General features: G+C 39.9%; 1 non-coding gene across 1 annotated transcript; it reads right to left on the bottom strand.

Annotated features, from left to right (window-relative positions):
* Nucleotides 1-8,785: 8,785 nt before the first annotated feature.
* On the bottom strand, nt 8,786-8,892 carry LOC116123328. Its single transcript, XR_004127021.1, has one exon. It is a non-coding gene; the product is annotated as a small nucleolar RNA R71 (small nucleolar RNA).
* Between the last annotated feature and the right edge of the window lie 1,350 nt (nt 8,893-10,242).

The following is a 10,242-nucleotide window of genomic DNA, read 5'->3' as shown; positions in this document are numbered from 1 at the left end:
GCTTTTTGGCCGGATTTCAGATACTTCTTATTTCATTGGGGCTTGAGATCCAACTTAATTTCATATGTTTTATGTTCTAGGCCGAAACATGCACCTTGAGCAAATAAAGAGCAAAATTGAGTTTCTGGACCCAGAAGCAAGCGAATCTCAAAATTCGGGGAAGTTCTAAAGCAGATTTGAAGCACTATGAAGCTTGTTCCTATTAGAAAGCACCAAAGATTGAAGATTCAAGCAAGGACGCAAGCGGAGGGGAATTTCATAATTTCATAATTGTTCAAAATAGTTCACCGCGGCAATAAGCTATTGGGAATTCGTTGTCGCGGCAAAGTTTATTCTTCGCCACGGCGAAGTCTGCAAATTCCAGTTTTTATTAAAATACACAATTTTGTTTTAGGTGAGTTTTTAGGTTTTTGGACCAACTATATAAAGAAAACTTAGTCATTTTATTTAGGAGTTCGACATTTTTAGGAGAAAAGAAAAGAAGATTGGGGATTAAACTCTTTGGATTCATCAAATAGGGAAGATTTTTGTTCTCTTTTCTTGATTCCAACATGTTGACTGCTTTATTTACTGTTTTTATTTCTATTTGTGTTAATTTTAGTATGAACTAACTCACTTTGGGTTTGGGTTTTGATGTAATTAGGATTTTTATGTTTAATCAATAGATTATTGTTGCTTTTACATTCTATTGCATGGATTGTGTGATTATTCTTGTTTTTACTAAATTTATTTGTTGAACATGATGAGATTCAGAAATGAATCATGTATGAGCTTCTTAGGGTAATTGCCATTGTTGTATTGAACGCTAGAGATAGGTTTGAGAATCAATAAAATCAATTTAGGATTCTATTAGCTTAACGAACTTGGAAGGATTAATCTTCAATTTGTTGGGTGCGGAAGCTTAACAGGGAAAAGTCGGAAAACATAGCCTGAGAAGGTATGTTTTACACATTAGGGAGTCCGATTTATAATCTGTGCATGTGAGTGTAGAAGTAGCATGATTCGTAGATTATTTCATAAATTCCTAGTGAAGTCAAAACCCTAACCATTTGCCTTAATTGATATTTTCTCTTGAATTAGTTTTACTGTCATTAATTAACTGTTAAGTTAGTAGTAAAAATGTTTTTCACTTTAGCTTAAAATTCTCCCACAAATCCAACATTTTTCATTTTCTCCAACTTGACAACAACTAGGAAAATCAGTGCTTAACAACAATCCTCATGGGAACGATACTTTACTTATCACTATATTACTTTTTGTGACTGTAATATACTATATAGCTAGTAATTCTGTAAGAAATATAAGATANCAAGCTTTGTTTCAAAAAATTTCAAGTTTCTAAGCATAGATCTGAGAATTTTGTTGCGATTGAATTAAGAATTGTTTGGTGATTTTGAGTTGTGATTGTGATTGAAGAAGAGTGGTTTGTGCAGTAACTGATTGTTAGGAGTGTGGGTGTTGAACTTTTGGAGTGTTTGTGTGAAATTGAAAAATTTGTAGTTTGGGGGTGAATTGCGAATTTTTGGAAGTGTGGGTTGTTTTTGCAGGTTTGAAGTGGCTATGTAGAATTAGGTCTGAATTTTTGGGGTTGAAATTTTGGATTGGAATTTCATTTGGAAAAATGGCTTCGAAAATTAAGCAACCGTACAGGGGAAAGAGTAAGAGTAAAGGTAAGAGTATTGACAACCGGTTTGTGAATGATGCAGCCAGAAAAACATATGAGGCAGCAATCCAAAGAAAGGATAAGGGGATTATCCCGGAGCATGGTTTAACCGCTACTGAGGCCCTTGATTTGAGTTTAGGGAGATGCTGGGACATGTTTTTGAGAGCTCCTAAGCTAGCGGCTGTTAAGCCACTAGTAAGGGAGTTCTATGCCAATCTCCCGGAGTGTAAGGAAGATACGGTTTTTGTGAGAGGGGAGGACGTGCCATTTACGGGAAAGGAGATTGATGATTTCTATAACTTACCGGAAATTTTTAATGATGAGTATGTGAAGTTCAAGAGATCGAAGATTGATGACAGTTTAATCCTTCCAATGATTGCAAAACCGGGTGCGGAGTGGGAAGTGTCAAAGAAACAGAAAAAGACTATTAAGGGAACGCAGTTGACACCGATGGCTCGGCTGTGGCAATACTTTGTATGTGCGAAACTAATGCTGGAATAGCACTACAACACCGTGACTCACGAGAAGGCAGTTCTGCTCTACTCGATTGCCACAGGAAAGAGTATTGATGTGGGAGACATGATCTTTAACAGCATCAAGCTAGCAGCAAAACCGGGGCAGACAAGTTAGTGTTTCCCGCATCTCATCACAGGCTTATGCCTTAAAGCTGGAGTCAAGGTTCAGGATGACGAGCATCGCATTCATGCTGTTCTAATTCTGGATTCAGAATATTACAAGAAACACCTTGACCGTTCGGAATCTGCCCAACCAAGAGCAGGGGCGAAAAGGCAGAGAACAAGCCTTGCCACATCATCCAGCTCCACAAGTACACAAAAAGAGATGATGTAGGAAATGATGGGCCTGATGAAATATATGAAGAGACGTCAGGATTGGATGATGGAGCGAACTGAGATGATCCATGAGCTACTGACAAACAGCTTCAAGAAACTTAATGTTGACACTCCAGCATACCAATGGGTCGACTGGAACTCGGATGAGTGGATAGGCTCCAAGGAAGAAGAGGAAGACGAGGAAGAAGAAGAAGAAGAAGATGAAGAAAAAGATTGAACCAGAGCACCTGTTTTGTTTTATTTTTGTTTAATAGTTTTCATTTAATTTCGTGTCCACTTGAAACATTAAACTCAGTTTATTTTGGTTTTGGATTTTGTTTATTTTGTTAGTTGTTTAGTTGTTGTTTTAATTTGTAGTTGTTAAAAGGACGAGATTAGGTTGTAATATTTTCAAGTTAGTTGTGAATTGTGCTAACATAAAGGACACCACAGTTTAATTGTTTTGACAGATTTTGTTACCCTCGTCACGGTTCTACCATTCTAAGGACATATATCAATACATATTGCAATAATAATGATTTACGCGATATAGAATAAAATGCCTTTTATTATTGATTAATGAACATTATTACAAAGAGTCAATTCCACAATAATTGATTGGCTCTAGGGCATCTACTCTAACAGACTCTACCTCCATTTCCTTGGCGAGGCGAATCCATGCGAGCAACACCTCGTACTCAGCCTCGTTGTTGAAGGTAGCGAACTCGAATCTCATTGCAGCTCTAATCAGGCTTCCCTATGGACTTTCAAGCAAAAGCCTTACTCCTGCCCCTTTCTTGTTCAAGGAGCCATCCACATACAGAGTCCATTGCCATAGGTCATTAAGCTTTAGTTTCTGTTGCTTGACTTCTCTTGAGGTATTTGCCCCTAGCAGGCTTAGTTCCCCTTCCAGCTGATAGGAGAATTTTGATATAAAATCCGCCAAGGCTTGACCTTTGATTGCGGTTCTTGGGATGTACTTGATATCGTGCTGACTCATTTCCATTATCCAGTAGATCAATCTACCTAATGTCTCGGGCTTTTGCATTATTTTCTTCAAGGGAAAGTTGGTCAGCACGTGAATAGAGTGCACCTAGAAATAAGGTCATAGCTTCCTAGCAACGATGACAAGGGCGAAGGCGAGCTTCTCCAATTCAGGGTATCTCATCTTTGCATCGAGCAGTCTCTTACTCACATAGTATACCAGCTATTGCACTACAACCTCTTCACGTACCAATGTCGTGCTAACAGCGGACTTTGATACCGACAAGTTCAATAGTAATGGCTCACCTTGGATGGGCTTTGACAACAAAAGAGGCTGTCCCAGATGTTTCTTTAGCTCCTGGAAGGCTCTTTCACACTCCTCTATCCACTTGAAACCTTTCTTCCCCTTTAAGGTCTCAAAGAATGGTAAGCATCTGTTTGTGGCTCAAGAAAAAAACTTGCTAAGTACGGCCAGCCGTGTCAAGCTTTGTACCTACCTTATGTTGGTTGGGCTTTTCATATTGAGTAGAGCTTGAATCTTCTTTGGGTTGGCTTCGACACCCCATTGATTTACGAAGATTGCCCAGAAATTTTCCTAAGCTCACTTCGAAAGCACATTTTAAGGTATTGAGCTTCATTCTGTATCTTCTGAGGATGTTAAACATTTCCCCCAATTGCTCAATGTGGCTCTTGGTGACCTTTGGCTTGATGAACATATCATCGATGTATACCTCCATAGTCTTGCCGATTTGGTCAGTGAACATCTTGTTCACCAAGCGCTGGTAGGTCGCCCTAGCATTCTTGAGGCCAAATGGCATAACCCTGTAACAATAAATTCCACGGTTAGTAATAAAAAAGCTATGGTCTTCATTGTGCTGGTACATCAAGATTTGGTTCTATCCTGAGTATGCATCCATGAAGCTAAGTAGTGCGTTTCCAACTGTCTCATCTACAACTTGGTCGATTTGTGGTAGCAAAAAGCTGTCTTTTGGATAGGCTTTATTCAGATTCGTGAAGTCGATGCAAGTCTGCCACTTGCCATTCGACTTCTTAACTAGGACTGGGTTGGCGAGCCAATCCGAGTACTTCACTTTCTTCATGAAGTTGATGTTTAGGAGTTTGTCAACTTCATCTTGAGCGCTCTGCATCCATAGGCCTTTTTTTTGCCTTATCGACTGAGCTTTCAAGTCGGTGTTTAGCCTGTGACACGTTACCTCGGGGCTGATTCCCACCATATCCGTATGCACCCATGCGAAAACGTAGAGCTTTTTCTTCAAGAACCCCGCCAAGTTGTCGGCCATGTCTTTGTTCAGGTTGCTACCGACTTTTAGTACGTCAGTTGGATCTTCCTTGTTGACACATATTTCTCGCAGCTCTTCTATCGACCCTACTGTAGGCTTTTCTCTATGGATGCGAGGATCAATGGTATCCTCGAGAAGCTTGGGGTTTGGCTCATATTCTATGATAACCATTGTCCTCAGTAGCAGCCATTTTTGTGCTGCATGTATGGCCCGATTATAACATTCCCGAGATTCCTTTCTACAGCTTTTGATCATCACGACTCCCCCGAGAGTCGGAAACCTCATTATTTAGCAGCGCACTAAAGTGACTACACTTAAGTCATCCAAGATTGGTCTTTCGAGCATGACATTGTATGTGGCTGGGCAGTCTACCACTAGGAATTCGGCCATCACTATCCTGATCTTGGGCTCTTCCCCAAGAGTCACGGGGAGGTTGATCATCCCCTTGGGAACTAGGCTATCCTCGGTATATCCATTGAGCGGCAAAGGACATGCCTTCAGGTCTCTCTCGTGAACTTCTTTCCTCGAAAAGCTCCCAAGAAAATGATGTTCACTGCACTCCCATTGTCGACCATCACCCTCAGTATTCTAACATTGCCAATTCTTGCTGCGATTACGATCGCATCATGATTATAGTAAGGGGATTCTTCCATCGTGAACCCTACCACCTTACTCTCTTGTCTAGACCGCTTCAGGGGCTTCTATTCATAACTCATTATTTGAGGGACCAAATCTGTTTTGGCCTCACAAGCATATTGTTCGTGGGCGCACCTTGAGTTGTTTGCTATGTTGGGCCCCCCGTAGATCATACCTACCAGGACCTCATTGTTGGCGTTTGTCGAGGCTTGCTAGACTTGGTTTTGGACCTGATTATTTTGCTTGCCACCATCTTCGCGAGCTGGTGCCTCCTTGGCAAATTCCTTAAGGTGGCCCCTCCGTATCAAGTCTTCGATGGCATCTTTTAAAGCTTGACACTCATTGGTGTTATGCCTAATGTCCCGGTGGTATCGAAAATATTTTTACTGATCTCTTTGACTTGGAGCCCCCCTCATCCTTTCTGGAGTAGGCAATCTTTTTCCCTCACGGGAAACTGATAATCCGTGAATTATACACTTTTCATTAGACCTTTTTGTCGGATTTCAGGTACTTTCTGGTGTATTTTGACCTGAATTATTGCTTAATTCTTTTCTTTTCGTGTTTCCGGTTAAAATAGACTTTTTGAGCAAATAAGGACAAAATTGGATATTTTTGACTCAGAAATCAGCGGATCTCAGAAGATAGGAGAGTTCTGGAGCAGGATAAAGCACGATAAAGCTTGTTCCCAAGGGAGAGTACCGAGAATCGAAGAATCAAACGAAGAAGCAAGCAGAGTGGCAGTTCTGTAATTTCAGAACTGTTCAAGAAGCTTCGCCCCGGCGAAGGAATTGTCTTCGCCGCGATGAAGTAAGCCAAGGACGAGCGTGTCTGCTTCACTCTTCGCCACGGCGACAGTCATTATTTTCAGTTTTGTTAAACGCACAGTTTCGTTCTGTGCGTGTTTTGGCTGGGTTATTTGGACGAAGTATAAAAGAAAAACTTAGCCTTTTGCCCAGGAGTCTTGGTTTTTTAGGGTTAGCTACTTTTGCATTTTTCTGAGTAAACTTTGAGCGATTTGGTTTGTTAAAGGGAGAAGACTCGATTTCTAACTAGAGGATTCATCTTTTGGGGAGATTTCTAATCTTTTATCTCAGTTTCATTATGTTGAACTTGTTTATTTCCGATTTTCGTTTTTGTATTTTTGATTTAGCTATGAACTAATCTATTTTGGGTTAGGGTTTTGATGGTAGTTTTTATTTTAAATGGGTTAAGGGTTTGATTGTGTTATTTTCACGTGAATATGCTTTGGTTGTGTGTTACTCTGATTTTTAATGTTGTATGTGATGAACCTGGTGAGATTGAGAAATGAATCATGTTAGGCTTCTTGGGTAATCACCATTATAGTATTGGATGCTAGAGATAGATTCAAGAATTAATGAAATCATTATAGGATTCTTTTGCTTAATGAGTTTGGAATTATTAATCTTCAATTTGTTGGGTGCGGAAGGTTAATAAGGATGAATAGGAAAATATAGCCCAAGAGGGTATGTTTAACATATTAGTGAGTTCGATTTACAACCATTGCGTATGAATGTGAATGTAGTGTAATTTGTAGGTTTAACCCATAAAAATCCAAATGAAGTCAAAACCCTACCCGTTTTACTTGAATTGATTATCCGTGTTTTCATATTGCTTTCTTAATTAAGTTTTAATCTTAGTTTAAAATTCATTGTTGTTTTTAATTAGAATTTGCTCCTACCAATCCAAAGAATTCGATTACTTCAACTTGATAACATTAGGAAACTCAGTGCTTTGCTAACAATCCTCGTGGGAACGATACTCTACTCATCATTTTATTACTTGAGCGACTATTATACTTGCTACATTTTGCATGTTGTAAGAAACAAGCATCAGAGACCTCGTAGATGTTGGCTATGTCTCGCGTGATGGGGCTATATTCTGCGTATCACGGGAAGGGTTATCTGTCCCCACGGTTATCTGTTCTTTGTCTTTTTTAGGACCTGTTGCGGTCTCTATCATTGCGGTCTTGGCCTCTGTGCTTGTTTGATGGGCGATTTTGTCGCCTGTCTGGGGCTTCTCGCGTCAAGCTTCTAGCCAATGTTGCCAGTGAACTTTCCACTCACTAGTGCTTTGCAGCCATTTGATAAAACTTGGCCAGGCTTATGTGGTTTTGCTTTAGAGCTCTTTCCACAACTCTGTGTTTGGCCTAATACCAGCAATTAGCAAAGTCCAGATTGACTATTCGGGTGCATCCGTGTAACGCCTCACTTGATGTATGTAGTTAAATTATTGTTGCATTGCTTGAATGTTTATTTATTTGTTTTCATTTGAGCTTGCATGTTATTATTTTTGGTTGGTTGGCCCTTAGTTGAATTTTGTTAAAGTTATTTTGAGAAAAATGTGAAGAAAATCCCTTAAACTTTCATTAGGGGTAAAATGGTCTTTTCACTCAAAATTAGTTGAAAAATTGGGGAGTAAAAAGAGATAGAATTTCATGGAGAATGTAATAAAAATGAGGGCATTATTGTAATTGACTAAGGGACATAGATGGAATTTCTAAGAAAGAGCAAGGGCAAAACGGGAATGATCATATGTAAGTTGAGCTAAAAAGGGTTTAAGTGTTGAAAGCCCTTCATTCTTTACCATTTCCACCGCCATTCTCATTCCCTAATTTCTCTTAATACTCCACTCAATCTTCCAAGAATTTCTAAGGATTTTTGGGGTAGTTTTTAGTAGAGATTTAATCTAAAGCATCCAAAGGTAAAGATTCTTGCTTTATATGAGAATTTGCTTATGATTTGTTAAAGTCTTATGTTGTTATTGTTTAAAGTTGTAGATAGAAGACAAGATACAAAAGGGAAGGAGAAGTGCTAGATTCATTTCTGTTTTTGCAGTTTATGCGAAGAACGAGACATCAACCAGTGATCCCTATTGACCTTGAGCTTGAGAGGACCATTAGAAGACGTAACAGAGCGAGAAGAGAAAGAAAGGATTTAGTTGTAGAAGCAGAAGAAATAGTTGTTGAAATGGTTGAACCAGAAAACAGGACACTGAGGGAATTTTCAGTTCCCACAGTGAATGGTAGTGGGTCGAGCATTACTAGACCTACGGTGCAAGCAAACAACTTTGAGATCAAGCCGGCTATCATCCAGATGATCCAGCAATCGGTTAGATTTAATGGTGATTTGAAGGAAGATCCAAATCAACATATTGCAAATTTTTTAGAAATTTGTAACACCTTCAAGTCAAATAGAGTGTCGAGTGATGCTATTAGACTGCGATTATTCCCATTCTCGTTGGGAGATAAAGCCAAAGGGTGGTTAATGGCATTACCACCGAGAACAATAACAACCTAGAATGACCTAGCACAGAAATTCCTCACCAAGTTCTTTCCTCCAGCTAAATCAGCAAAATTGAGAAATGATATCACATCATTTCTACAAGATGATTCCGAGTCATTGTATGAGGCTTGGGAGAGATACAAGGAGTTAATGAGGAAGTGTCCACACCATGGGTTGCCAGTTTGGCTTCAAGTCCAAACATTTTATAATGGTTTGATGGGTAATGTGCAAACCATGGTGGATGCAGCTTCAAGAGGGGCCTTGCAGAATAAGACACCAAAAGAGGCTTATAAGTTGCTTGAGGTTCTGGCAAGCAACAACTATCAAAGACCAAATGAGAGAGCCACACCAATGAAATCTTCGGGTCTTCATGAAGTTGATGCATTCACAGCCATCTCAGCCCAACTCACGACACTTCAAAAATAGGTGGGAACTATGCAGGTAAACTCTATTCAAGCACCTCAACTAACGTGTGATTTTTGTCCAGGGAACCATGTGAGCAGCGAGTGTCAAGTTGGGAACACATTTGCTTCGTCATCTTCATCAACAGAGCAAGTGAACTACTTGGCAGGTAATAAGAGACAACCAAACAACCCATACTCCAACACGTACAACCCGGGGTGGAGAAATCATCCGAATCTGGCTTGGGGAAATCAGAACCACCAAAATAACCAATGGAACCAGAGGACAGTTCCAAATAACCAACCAGGGGTGAATAACCAACCAGGAGATCCAAGAGTGACAAAGTTGGAAGAAATGTTTAGGAAATTTATGCAACGGGATTCATGAATGAGACGGGGACAAATTTTAGAAACCAAGGAGCATCCATCGGAATCTTGAAATACAGCTGGGCCAATTGGCCGAGAAGCTTAATGAGAGACCGCAGGGTTCCTTACCAAGCAATACAGTGACTAACCCACGTGAGCAAGTAAATGCAATTTCGTTAAGAAGTGGGAGAGTTTTAAAAGAGGTGGAAAATTCAAGAAAAGAGGAAACTTCATCAAAGCAAAATGAAGAATCTGATGAGGAAGTTGATGAAGAAATTGAAGCTGAAAAGAAACCACCCAGCCTAAGGAAAGATGAACAGAAGCAGGAAGAGGGGAAAAAGAAAAGGAAAGAGAGATTGCCATTCCCCGAGATACCACCAGAGTTGGCGCATCACACACCATCTGTACCCTTTCCTCAAAGACTCAGAAAAGAGAATCAGGATAAGCAGTTTATTAAATTTCTTGATGTTTTTAAAAAACTGCATATTAACATTCCTTTTGCAGATGCATTTCATCAGATGTTGAGCTACGCGAATTTTCTTATAGAAATTTTATCTAACAAGAGGAAGCTTGAAGATTAGGAAACGGTGATGCTTACTGATGAGTGCAGCGCTATTCTCCAGAAGAAGCTGCCCCCGAAACTCAAAGATCCAGGGAGTTTTACTATCCCTTGCACTATAGGAGATATCACCTTTGATCGAGTTTTATGTGACCTAGGTGCTAGCACTAACCTTATGCCTTTTTCTGTTTTCAGGAAAC

The sequence above is a fragment of the Pistacia vera genome, unplaced genomic scaffold (genome assembly GCF_008641045.1).
Source record: "Pistacia vera cultivar Batoury unplaced genomic scaffold, PisVer_v2 Contig1417, whole genome shotgun sequence".
NCBI lineage: Eukaryota > Viridiplantae > Streptophyta > Magnoliopsida > Sapindales > Anacardiaceae > Pistacia > Pistacia vera.
Note: the sequence above shows the minus strand (reverse complement) of the source record. Positions and strands in the feature narration are given on the sequence as shown.